General features: G+C 46.9%; 1 long non-coding RNA gene across 1 annotated transcript in view; it reads right to left on the reverse strand.

Moving 5' to 3' along the window:
• Positions 1 to 753: 753 nt before the first annotated feature.
• Positions 754 to 13841, reverse strand: part of LOC112551757 — a 34470-nt gene continuing 21382 nt past the window's right edge. Inside the window, exons 3-4 of the long non-coding RNA XR_003096071.1 lie at positions 2174 to 2299; positions 754 to 1419 (exon numbers count right to left, since the gene is read on the reverse strand). This is a non-coding gene — a long non-coding RNA (uncharacterized LOC112551757). The remainder of the gene's footprint in view (positions 1420 to 2173; positions 2300 to 13841) is intronic.

Consider the following 13841-nt stretch of genomic DNA (forward strand, 5'->3'; position numbering starts at 1 on the left):
CCGTCTCTAACAGCTGAAATGCATATGGATATAAGGAGATTTGTAGGTTTGGGCCCCTTTCAGAGCAAGCTCCATTGAAAACATGATTTGGACAACTCAGTTTTCAGGCCTTTGGACAAGGATGAACTGGCTCCAAGATGCAGCTTTGGTACCTGATAAATACTAGTTCTCTACTTTGTACACTTAAGAAACTCCAAAGGAGTATCCTCCTCACAGAAAGCACCATTACAATCAGCATACTGGTTGGCAGTTCAAGTGCACAGATCTGAGTAACAAATAAACTTAGTTTGGGCACCCTAGAGGTATAAGGAGTGTAAACACTAAAGTACCAATGACAAGAAACTTGTTGAGAGCAGCTGGCATGCAGAGAAACTCTGGGTTTGGGCCCTTCTGTCCTTTATTAAGGCTGGGTTTCTGCCTCATTATTAAGAATTCCAGAAGGCAATTATAAATATTCAATTTAACTACTCTAGAAATGAATTATGTAGACTACAAAAGGTACTTAACTAACCCCATGTTTAAAATGACCATTCTGTTTTGAATTAAAAACAAAAGAAAATATAAAGAGCAATATTTCAAAATCCACTCAGGGATGTTATACCCATAACTGGACAATGTAGTATTATGAATTTTCATAAGACACTTCATTCAAGTGTCTCAGTGCTATTTTCTAACACATTAACTGCCATAACACTCCCATGAGGTTAACGTATAATCTCCATTTTACAAATAAAGGAACTAAGACATGGTCTGGGCACATCTATATGAGATGCTTTATTGCACAGCAGCCTAATTTGCTGCACGGTAAAGAATCACCATCTACACGTATGTGGCAATTAGGGTGCAGTAGATTAATTTACTGCATTGCCAGATAGTCCCATCAGATACAAGTGGTATCCGGCAGTGCAGTAAATTACTGCACTTAAATGCACATGTAGACAGTGAAGTCGGGATTGGTTTATTCCAGCTCAGTTTGAGTTGGAGCATATTCAGTCACATTAATTGCATGTGTAGACACACCCAGACAGAATATGATGCTGGTCCCAATCCTGTATTCTCATTGCTAATACAAAAAGAAAGTCCTTTCCTAAATCCTAGTCCATACTCCAAGCACAAGGCTATCTTTAATCATTAGTTGCTGATGTAAACGGGTCATTTTGCCAGTTATTTCCACAAGGAGAATTTCTAAGGAAGGGTATGAGCATTTTACTGTTCAAAATGACAAAGTAGTGTTAAAGCAAACCCTCTTTATTCCTAATCAGACAGCGTTCTTTCATGGGATTTTATCTTCATAGCTTTCCATTTGCAGCCTAAACATCTAAAGGAAGGTACTGAAGCTTCATGTTTGAAGAGCAATCAAAACTGAAATCAAAAGAAGAAACTGTCCTCCTGAGAAAAGTACCTCTTGTTCTCTCCCACCTAGTAGTCAAAAGAGTAAAAGTCTGTAAAATGTCAGTAGCTAGTTTGTTTAAAGCATGCATCATAGAGGCTGATGAAGCTTCAAGTATAACTACTCCTCAATCTTTTACAGCACATTCTACCAAATCAATAATTATATTATGAGCTTCAAAGAAGGATTCTTTTTTTATTCTGAAAGTTATTTCTTTTGGGGGAAATCACAGATGTTCAACTCCTACAATGGAACTGGTATGCATGAATAGGACAGAGGAGTAAATTTTCCTAGCCAAATTGCAGAAATCTTCAAACGCTCTGATACTTGTGTTCATAAACATATATTTGGAATTAAAGATATTTACTGATGTTAAGATCATAGAAAAGTAGGCCTGGAAGGGATCTCAGAAGGTCATCTACTCCATCTCCTGTTGAGGGCAGCACTGCCCTGACTAAACCATCCCCATCAAGTTTCTATCTAATCTAATCTTAAAAACTTCTAAGGATGGGGAGTCCACAACTTTTGTAGGTAATTGGTTCAATGTTTAACCTCCCTCAAAGTAAGAAACTTCTTCGTAATATCCAACCTAAATTGCCCTTGGTGCAATTTAAGACCATTACTCCTCGCACTATCCCCTGTGGTATAGAAAATAGTTTATCACCATCCTTTTTATAATCACTTTGAAGATATCTGAAAACTGTTATTAAATTCCTCCTCAGTCTTCTCTTCTCCAGATTATAATCCTGGTTCTTTCAGACTTTCTTCATAAATCACATTTACCTGGCCTCTAATAAATGTTGTTGCTCTGTGCTGGACTTTTTCTTATTTGGCCATGTCTTTCTTGAAGTGCAGTGCTCAAAACTGGATATCGTGCTCCCAAGCAAGACCTCACCAGTAGAGAATAAACTGAAAAAAGACAGAATAATCATTTCCCTTGACCAACAGACAATACTCCTATTAATATAATCCAGTATGCAATTGGCTTTTTTGCAACAAGATACACTGTCGGCTCATACTCAGCTTGTGGACCATGGTAACCCCCATATTCTTTTACATAATACTATAGTTTACCCAGCAACAGCTGCATGGTAAGTGCAAGATACTGCACTTCTTTTTTAATTTAATGATTAATTTCAAACTAATCACTCCAGTTGATCAAGGTGATTCTGAATCCTAATCCTACCCTCCTGCCCACAACTCTACCCAGTTCACTGTATTCTGCATCGTTACAAACTGCATTCAGAAACATTCTTCAAGCAGGATGAACCCCTGGGAAACCTCCTCCTAATAAGATATTGAGCCATTGATGACTACTGATTATGCATGAGCCAACCCATTATGAATCCACCTTACCAATACTTTGATCTAGATTGCATTTCCTTCATGTACTCTTGACACTGTCCCTCATAATATTCTAATCAGCCTTGATAAAGAAAACCAGCTGTCTTGAATACCTTTTCCCCTCAGATTTGCCTCCTATGGGTACCAGCCCATCAGTATCCTGAATTTTCTAAAGTCTGTTTTTCTTAAGTCCAGGGTCTTCATTCTGCTGCTCTCCCTTCGCCCCCCGCCCTTCCTCCCTTCAAGAAGTTGAATGCTATCACTTCATGTTCATTATCACCCATACTGATGTTCTCTCCCACCACATTCCCAATCAATTCCTCCTTGTAAGTGAACAGTAAATCTAGAAGAGCTTCCTCCTTGTTGGCTTTGGTATAAAAACACTCCAAGAACTTTCCAGGCTTCGTGTTCTTAAAGTCTGGGTTATATTCTATTCCATCAATTACTCCAGGTGGCAAAATGAAGGCCAATTAGTCTGATTCAGTTGCTATCTGAGATGGAGACAACAACTAGATCTCAGTTGGTTTCATACCACATGAGGAGCACACGACAGACAGGGTGACGGTATAATCACCAATCTGAAAATTCCCTATGTGAGGTCCCAGTTGGAATAGAAGCAGTGCTAGGAAGATAGTGTGTAGACAGAGGGGTCAGGGAAGAAAATGGTATGTGAGGAATATTTTACTAAATCCCATCATTCCGGTGTGCCATAACAGCTGTCACAGCTAGACAGAACAGTCTAAAGGATATCATGATGTAAACACTTTCATTAACTGAGCAAGCCTTCTTCATCTTAAAACAAGATATGTTTCTTGTCCCTGCTGGAAAGCTGTTCTAGACCTCACTCCTCTGATAATTAGAAACCTCTCATTTCCATCATACATTTTTTTGGCCAATTTCTCCCCAAATCCTTTAGTTTAAATAATTCACATTCCTCTTTGCTGTTTACCCTCCTGTTGTAGTTATGGACAGTAATCACATGCCTCTTACTCATTGTTTTGGCAGAGTAATAAATGACCCAAGCTTTTTTATTCATCTCTTATAAAATAGGCTCTCTAGACTCCTGGTCAATCTAGTAGCCCATCTCTGAATCTGTTCCAGGTTATAGCTATACTTTTTGAATAGCCAATTCTGCATAAATCACCATAGTTATTGTGCAGTATGGGCACACACATGTAGACATGTGCCCATACCACACAGTAACCTAAGCTACTGCACAGTAACTGCATGCGTAGACACACCCAGTAAAAAGTATGCAGATTGTCAGTAAAAAATATTTTCTTAAATTAGCAAATTTTTTGGCAAAACATAATTATCCAATTGAGTTACCAATACACTCTGTGTTCCCCCCACTCCTCATTGTTGCCAACTGATATGCTTCCAGCTTTTAGCAGAAATTCTTGTTAGCAATCTCGAAGGACATTTCATGTACTTTTTAGAATTCAATTTTATCCCATTATTCCAATCTTTAAGAATAGCTAATTGATATTAGGCTCTAAACTTCATGGCTCCCTTAAAAGTTAGAGGTCCTTAACAAACACTGGGATCAGTCAACATTAAGGTTACTTACAGCCAATAGGGCTCCCTATGCCCCACACAACCTGCCCACGCCCCCCGCCCCTCAAAGCCGCCCCCTACCCCACACAATGGGGGCTGGGGGTGGGGGGCACTGCCAGGGCCAAGGGACTGTTTTCTACTTAAATTATTTACTGGGTCAGGACTGGCCATCAATGTTTACAAATGGGAGCTGGGAAAAAAAGGTTGAGAACAGCTGGTGTAGAGAACGGGACATAGGATCTGGATTCAGGAGATATATATTATAGCTCTGCCATTAGCTTGCTGGTTGATATAACTTCGGCTGGGCATATAACTTCAGTTCTGTGCTTCACTTTCCCATCTGTAAAATGGGCATGATGATACTCACCTACCTGGTAAAGCATTTTGAGATCTACTGATGTAAAGCACTTTTTCAGAGTTATGTGAAAATTCTGTTTAATAGAAACCATGAATCCACTGTGTCTTTAACTAACTGTCTGAGCTCCAAAGCTAACTGTATTTGCATAAATATTTCACCTATTGAAGCAGAATTAAGCTGTTATCTCAGTTACACTTTTAAAGAATTTTTAAGGGGTAATTCATTAATGGCTGAATTTTTAAGAGAATAAATAGGTCATTTTCCTAATATGTACTGCTATAGACTGCCTGATCTGAAAAACCACGCAAAAATGATAATAGAAATTAAAATGATTAAAAGAACATATTAGTGGTAACAAGAGATTTCAATTTTCAGACTAATTGGGACTTATAAAGACAAAGAATAAAACGAGCAATTAGTCTGTGTACTGATTTATTACTAACAGAGAATTTAAAACTGATGATGCACTGCAGAATGTTGATCACCATTTAGATCCAAACCACAAGCCACTTCACAGACTCTTGCAAAAGTAACAGGGCTCCATAAGGTTGCAGAGGTCTGGCCACATGGAGTTATCCATGGGATCAGTATCCTTGGCTTTGTTGGTGAAGAGGTTTTCAATAAGACCCCCAAATTGGAAGGCAAGTCTAGTGAAGCACTCCTGAGCCCTATGTTCCTCTCAAATATCAACGAATGCAGTTAGATCAGTGAGACTTCATTAGTAACTGACATGGACAAGAGAACTTCTATTTTGTGATTACTGCTATTTTGAGGCTCCCATGAACTCGGGAATACCACCAGCATTTCACGGTCGATCACTGTAGATAAGGTACAGCCTATCTAGCACATTTTTGCGACAGAAATACTCACTTGGCCTTTGCCTTTCAGACATCCCTTCCCTTTAAAACTGACATATTTAATGAGTCTTTAGGACCCAGATAGGAAATTTGGTCAGGAAGGATCCTGCTCCTCATATACTAGCATCTACAGTGTGATTTCACTCTGCTGCAATTACACAACAATAACTTTCTTCCAGCAGCTGACCTATTAATGTCTCTCACTGATATATTCCTACAAGAAGTTAATCAGCCTTCAGATTCTTGCTAAATAAATGTTATTAGCTGGATGCTACCCTTTCTAAGTTGGTGGGTAATTTACCACCCAAACCTACAGTGAAAAGGCAGAATCAATCCATATTTACATCGTAGATGTAAAAACATCCATGAACCATTCATGGTCATAGCTCACCCGCCTGCATTGCAGGGCTCAGCCAAACCACCACAGCCTGGCCAGCCTTAACACGGTCTTTCTATCTAACTTTAGAAGCCGTTGTCTGAAATGTCTAGGGCGGGGGTGTCACACACACAGCCCACAGGTTGCATCCAGTTGGCAGAGCCCTGCCATCCGACCTCCAGTGCTGCCTCCTAGGTCTGATCAGCCCATACAAGGCACAGTGCATGCCTGCTGTTCAGGGCTGGTCCACAGGCCAGGCTGAACCCACAGACCCTCTCCCCTTCCCTTTGCCCCTCTCTTTTCGCTTCCTCCTCCCCCAGGATACCTGACCCAATGGCCATTGCAGCCAGCCTGGCACACATGCTGCATGCAGCGCAGATCACAGAGTGCCACGTGTGAACTGGTGCCGCGTGTGGCAGAGTCTGGCCAGAGTGGCAGCCACACTGCACAAGGTGACTACACAAGGCACTTTGCTCCAGTCAGTCCACAACCATGCAGTGTGGATCCCAAACTGGCTGGAACTGGCATTGCATGCAGCATAGTCCTGGAGCTGCTGGGACAGCCACCGTGTGCTGCGCAGCTGCTGCTCCGGGTGGACTATGCCACAGGCAGTGCCCATTCCAGCTGCTCACCCACAAGAGTCATGTACAGTTTAGATCCTGGATTAGCTGGAGCAGGGCAATGTATTAGATACAGTCCCAGAGCTGCTACATGTAGCAACAGTTACAGGCACTCCAGGATCGTGTTTGGTACAGAGTAGGTCGCAGATCAGCTGCAGCAGCTGCCAAATGAGGTATGCTTGTGCGGGGAGGGGGGAGGCAATTTGGCCCTTGGACTGGCCCCATGCTCCTCATTCGACCCACTAGGCTGGATAAGTTTGACACCCCTGGTCTAGGAGAAGGCAGGGTACATTTGCACCTTATAGACTAACCAAAGTAGATATATATGTATTAGCACAAGCTTTCATGGGCTGAAGCTCACTTCATCAGATGCCACGAAAGGACATATAAAAATGAGAGAGAAATCTGAGTATAAAAGGCAGAAGGGAGGCAGAAAGGAGGGGAAAAGGGGGGCAGTGCTAAGAGAGGCAAACAAGCAAGCGTTAAACACATTGGAAAAAGAGATTCACAAAGGCTTATCCAGATCTGCCATGCATATATATAAGTTCATACTGCAGACATCTTATATATATACATAGATGTAAGATGGATACAGATGTAAGTGCATGGACAGAGAACTAAGGGCCTTGAACAAGCCAAATGTGAACTCTCAGCTTCCAGTCACTTGTGCGTTGAACCACACAAAGATCTGCTTGTCATGCATGTAGCTGCCCCTAGAGTAATACAATGATCAGGAAAGAAAAAAAAATCCCATGGAGGTGAAGTCCTTGCTGGTGTAACTTGGAGTACATATTCAGATGTCCCCAGCTGCCTCTGAAACAGGAACATCTGTATCTAGCACCTGCTGTGCACTTGCAGGCTCTTCTTTTATATTTCCCACCCACAGAATGCTCTAACAGCCTATATCAAAAGCACAGGATTGTAGACCATTGTTAAAGCTGACCTAGTAAATCTAACCCATTATTAAACACAGTCTAATTTTTTTTTATTGTTGGAGTTTCTGTTGTTGTTTGCAAGCCCTGTAGAGAGCACCAAACTGTGCGTATTTATGTGAAGCAAACTTACTGGGGGGAAAAAGAAATATTGCACAAAATATTGAGTCAAGAACATAATTCCAAGTGCCTAAGACATAAGGGCAAAATGACAATGAGCTGGAAAAAAAAAAGATGAGGAACCATGTAAAAAAAAAAATCACTAAAATTAGGAGTTAGGAGGTACAGGCCTAATTCCTGGCTTTTTTTTTGCCACTGATTTTCACTCTGATCTCGGTTATGTTGTTAAATTTCCAGTAAGGCTGTGCAAAACAGCACCGTTCCATTTCGACTACCATTTTGATGTTTGCATGGGACAGTGTTTAGTTTAGAGTTTCATTTCATTTTAAAACCGCTGTTCTGTTTCATTTCGTCGAACTTGTTTTGACATTTCGCCCATAGTTTATAGTGGGGAAGCATGAAACTGCCTATAACTTTGTCATTTCCTGCCTAATTCAGATTAAACTTGCATAGATGGTAGCCACTTCTGGGGCCATGAAGCCTGCCAAGTTTCAAGGAAATAGTTGCAGGGGTTTCTGGGAAACTTCAGGCTGCTGACAAGCAAAACTCGTGACATGGGTGACACTGTGTGTGTGTTAAGGCACACCCTCACTGGCGCTGGGGCCTCTACATGACATGGTAGTGTGCCTCAGTGAGGTCTCCTCCTCCCCTACAGCCTCATCCTGGTCCACCACTTTAAATGATAACAGGTAATAATTTGGTAAGCAGCACAGTAGCACCAGCAGCATCTCAGGCAGCCAAACTGTCACACAGCCTTTCTTTCCTCTCTGCAGGAGCTTCTTCTCCACCAGGTCCCAGAGAACTCTCCCTGCCAGCCCCAGCCCTGGGGCTTAGATGTGCCCAGGGCCCTGCATCCTTCCCATGAGGTGCTAGGGGTGTTGGTCTAAGGACATGACACTGGCAGACAAGGTCCTCTCCTCTGGGTCAGTCTAATCTGGTATGTTTTAACAAACCAGCTGAGTAGTTACAGAAATATATCTTAGGAAGCTTTTGGGTTGAAAAATCCTTCATCAGGCTGAGGAAGCACCTGCAGTTGGTGTGTGTGTGTGCTGTTCCTGGATGGAAGGAACAGTAAAGAAGTCAGAAGCTGGTATGCAATGCTGGCAAGAAAGCCAGTCAGTGAAAATGGAAATGGAGGTGTCAGGGCTTGAGGGACAGGCTGGGGGGGAAGGGGATGTAGCGGTGCAGGTAAAAGTGGAGAGGTACCTGGGGAGTAAGATGTCCAGCAGGTTGTAGTGTGTCATAAATCCACTGTCTATATTGAGTCCATGAGTTTCTGTACCTAAGAGGTTGATGAAGTGAAGTTCATAGGCTCAGCTGTGAAAAGTAGTTTGTAAATTCAAACAAGCACTGAATCTTGCTAACCTAACCTCAACACCAGAAGCCAACTTCCTACAGCTCAAAACATAAAACCTGACAACAATCTCCAGTACCCCCACAAACTGCACACCAGAATCTATCAAAAACAAGAATACCCAACTACCTGGGGGGCGTATTTCTCACAGAAAAACCACTCTGTCTCCAGTCATAGTTTCATAGTTGGTGGGGTCAGAAGGGACCTAAACAGATCATAAAGTCCAACCCCCTGCCATGGTAGCTGTCTAGCCTCCTTTTGAAGACCCCCAGGATAGGGGCAAGCAAGCACCACTTCCCTTGGAAGTTAGTTCCAGCTCCTAGCCGCCCTGTCTGTGAAGTAGTGCCTCCTGATATCCAGCCTGAACCTACTCTCAGTGAACTTATGGCCATTGTTCCTTGTTATCCCCAGTAGTGCCCGGGGGAACAGGGACTCTCCCATTGCCTGCTGGTCTCTCTTGGCAAATTTATAGGCAGCCACCAGATCCTCTCTCAGCCTTCTCTTGTGGAGGCTGAACAAGTTCAGGTCCCATAGCCTCTCCTCGTAGGGCCTGCCCTGCTGCCTCCTGATCATGCGAGTGGCCCTCCTCTGGACCCTCTTGATGCTGTCCACATCCCTCCTGAAGTGCAGCGCCCAGAACTGGACACAGTACTCCAGCTGCGGCCTGACCAGTGTCGCATAGAGGGGAAGGATCACCTCCTTGGACCTGCTCGTGATGCATCTATGGATGCATGACAAGGTGCAGTTAGCCTTCCTGACTGCGTCCCCACATTGGCGGCCTAAGTTCATCTTGGAATCAACAGTGACTCCAAGATCCTTTTCTGCCTCTGTGCTGATGAGAAGGGAGTTCCCCAGCCTGTAGGTATGCTGCTGGTTCCTCCTCCCCAGGTGCAGCACCTTGCACTTGTCCGTATTGAAACCCATCCTATTCTCATCCACCCACCCCTGTAACCTGTCCAGATCTAGTTGTAGCCTGTCCCTCTCCTCTAGTGTGCTCACTTCTCCCCACATCTTAGTGTCATCTGCAAACTTAAACAAGGTGCTTTCACCCCCTTGTTCAAATCGCTGATGAAGATGTTGAACAGTGCGGGCTTGAGGACTGAGCCCTGGGGAACCCCACTGCCCACATCCCTCCAGGTCGAAAATGACCCATCCACCACCACTCTCTGGGTGCGGCCCTCCAACCAATTTGTGACCCATCTGACTGTGTAAGTGTCGACACCACAGACACCTAATTTTTTAATGAGGATGGGGTGAGAGACAGTGTCAAAGGCCTTCCTAAAGTCCAAAAAGACTACGTCCACTGCGACACCTGTGTCCAAGGCTTTTATGACCTGATCATAGAAGGCCACCAGGTTGGTGTGTCTGACAGGACCTGCCTCTAATGAACCCATGTTGATTGCCCCTAAGCATAAACTCCCCTGCTGGCCCCTTGCAGATGTGCTCCTGGATAATTTTCTCAAAGAGCTTCCCCAGGACTGAGGTAAGACTAACGGGCCTATAGTCTCCTGGGTCCTCTTTCCTTCCTTTTTTGAAAATGGAGACCACATTGGCCCTCTTCCAGTCATCAGGCACCTCACCAGAGCACCATGAGTGCTTGAAAAGCTGTGCCAGGGGTCCTGCAATGACCTCTGCCAACTCCCTAAGCACTCTGGGGTGTAGATTGTCAGGACCTACACTTCTAGTCCCTCCAGAAGTTCCCTGAGTAGGTCCTCACTGACCCTGGACCTGGCTGCACCTTCCCTGGTTCCGTCTGGAACCCCATTGTGGGGGATGTTCCTGTCCCTGCTCAGAAAAATGGAAGCAGAAGAATCTGTTAAAGAGATTAACTTTGTCATCTGGTGCTACCACCAGATTACCAAGCATGTCCTGCACAGGCCCCACATTACTTGGTACCTTCTTTTTACCCACTATGTATTTAAAAAATGACTTCTTGTTATCTCTCAGGCCTGATCCTGAAAGGGAATTTACAAACCTCTTTTCACAGCTGGGCCTATAAACTTCACTTCATAAGCCTCATAGGTACAGAAACGGGGGCAACTGTGGCCACATCTGGCTGTGGCTTACCCAATAGGCCAAGGGGTTGCCCAGCAGCACCTACACATCCTCAGCAAGGCAGGCAGCCACAAATGTTCCCTCTAAAGAGCATCAGTCCATGAGCGCGCCGCCTCGGGCTGTGAGCGCACCGCCTTGGTCTGGTGTGGGATACTTATCAAAGGGGGCTGAGGGCTGGGGGCCGGAGGCTGGGGGCTGGGGCCTGGAGCCCAGGGGCTGGAGCCAGGAGGCCAGGGGCTGGAGCTAAGAGGCCGGGGGCCAGAGACTGGGGCCAGGGGTCGGAGGCTGGAGCCGGGGGCTGGAGGCTGGGGCCAGAAGCTGGAGCTGAGAGGCTGGGAGCCAGAGACTGGAGTCGAGAGGCTGGGGGCTGGAGGCTGGAGTTGAGAGGCTGGGGCCAGTGGCCGGAGCCAACAGGCTGGAGGCTAGGCTGGGGCCAGGGGCCAGGGCCTGGAGCTGGGACCGGGGGCCAGAGGCTGATGTGGGCTCCGCTGGCTCCAGGGAAGTGCTCCCCACCCCCACATGAGGGCCAGGTAGTAGAGTACTTCCCCAGAGCCGGCAGAGCCCACTCCAGCCTCCATCCTTGCCTTGCCTCACTTGGAGAGGAGCCGCTGCCTGCCCCAGTGAGGCTCCGGCGGCTCCGGGACACTGCTCTGCTCCCCGGCCCTGATGCCATGTGCCTCCTCACTCCCCAAGGCCATGCAGGGGAGCAGAGCAGTGTCCTAGAGCTGGCAGAGCCTCACTTGGGGTATGCAGTGGCTCCTCCCTGAGGGTGGGGTGGGAGGCTGGTGCGGGCTCTGCCGGCTCCGGGGAAGTGTTCCACTCCCCAGCCCTGATGCAGGGGAGCGGAGCACTTCCCCGGAGCTGGCGGAGCCTGCACCAGGCTCCTGCACCCACCTCGCCTAGGAGCTGACCTTCAGCTCCTTTCCTGGTGCACAGACTTGAAAAGGCTGTGCACGGCCACAGTTTTAGTTGTGCGCAGCCATGCACATGCACACCTTAGAGGGAACCCTGGCAGCCACCAAGGCCTGAGTGCTACCTGCCTGATGGCGCAGTCTGATGACTGTGGACCCCACCATGGAAGCCATGCCCTCGGCCCAGATTCCAGTGCCTGTGGTGGAGGAGGAGACTGGCTGGTGAATGGCATGCTAGCATGGGACAATGGATCCCCCTCTTCCACATCCTGCTGCCTCCACCATTCTGCTTCTGGCTCTCTTCACCAGCACCTCCATCCACTGATCCAGGGTTTGGCTGCTGCATACGTTGCCCTTCACCCTCGTGTCACATATAGCGGTCAGCACATGGACTGTACTGGACTGCAAGAGATCAAGCCATTTCCTGATGCCCTCCTTCAGCCACCTCACCAGTGCTTGGACATCTGGTGACAACAGCTTGCCCCGGCTAGGAACACTGATCCCCTGGAAGCTCTCCATTTGGCTCTGTAGTTCCCTCACTACAGGGATCACCTGGCTAAGGAGGGCATCACCAGTGCTGAGGGTCTTGGTGTCCTCAAATAAAGGCTTGAGGACCACCAAGATCTCGGAGATGGTATCCCACTCAACTTTGCTAAGTGGGCCACTGATCTCAATCTTCCTGAGCAAAGCCATTTCAGGGATGGCCTTCCGTTGCTCCACCAGCCTCTCAAGCATCACGTATGTGGAGTTCCACCAAAAATCTACATCCTGCATGGTTTTGTGCTGCAGGATGTTCAGCTCTGCTTGTTTGTCCCGCAGCATCTTGCCCCCCTTGATGCTCCGGTGGAAGTCCCCTGCCACCTTCCTGCATTTGGAAATGAGCTTGCTGGTGGTGCTGGCACCAGCACCAGCACCCCTGCCCCCCTTCAAGGCATCCCTGACAATGAGGTGCAACTTGTCCACCACACAGTGGATGCCAACAAGTTGGCATCACACACCGCCTTGACCATATTGGCTGCATTGTCGGTGACCATGAACGCACGGGTGAGCTCACCCTGCCCAAAGAGCCACCCCTGCACCAAGCAGCTCATGGCCCCATGATCTCTGTTACCATATGAGACTGATCCATCACCTCAGCTTGAAGGAGAGCCCACCAACAGCCTGGCTGGTCACACCAGTGCTCTGTGAGGGAGAGGTAGGCGTGATCTCCACTCTGGCTGCTCCAGATGACTGAAGTGAAGTGTAAGGCCACCTGTGGACCTGCCTTGCACAGCTGCTTCCTCAAGTACTCCCTGCATGCCTCATAAAGGGAGGGCACCACCGTCCAGCTGAAGGCAGTGCATGTGGGCACTTGGTAGGATGGGTCTCTGGTTTTGGTTTGGCAGTGCAGGCAGATAGCATATGTGGGATCATCTGCCAGCTCAAAATGATCCCAGACCACACTACCCACTCGCTTCTGGGGTGCGGGTGCATGTGTGGATGCTGCAATTTCCCCCTCCTCATCAGGCAGAAGCACAACAACAGAATGAGTGGGCTCAGCTGAGCTGCTTGCCTCTGCAACCTCTACCTCAGCCTCCTCTGAAGTTCCTTCTAGGGAAGAAGACCTGGCTCTAAGGGAAACTTGAGGAGTGTGAAGCACAAACTCAAATGATTCCCCCTCTTTCTCCAGAATTTCCCCTGTTAGGGCACTCAGATCCAGATCCAGCTCTTCCTCTGGCACTGGAAGGCTCAGGATGGGAAGTGAAATGGGGTGGAGAAGACTGTCATGCTGGTGCTGCTTGTTGTCATGGTGGGGGGGGGAGTTATGGCTCATGCTCTTGGAGGGGATGCAGTCTCAGGCACAGGCAGTGGCATTGGCACTGCCCCCTTCTCCTTGCTGCTGCTGGAAGCCTCATCCCTGCTAGTTGTAGGAAAGATGCTGCATCTCATTTTTTTTGGGGGGGGGGGGAGGGGGGGGGGGGGGGGAA

This window comes from Alligator sinensis, unplaced genomic scaffold (assembly GCF_000455745.1).
Source record: "Alligator sinensis unplaced genomic scaffold, ASM45574v1 scaffold1176_1, whole genome shotgun sequence".
NCBI lineage: Eukaryota > Metazoa > Chordata > Crocodylia > Alligatoridae > Alligator > Alligator sinensis.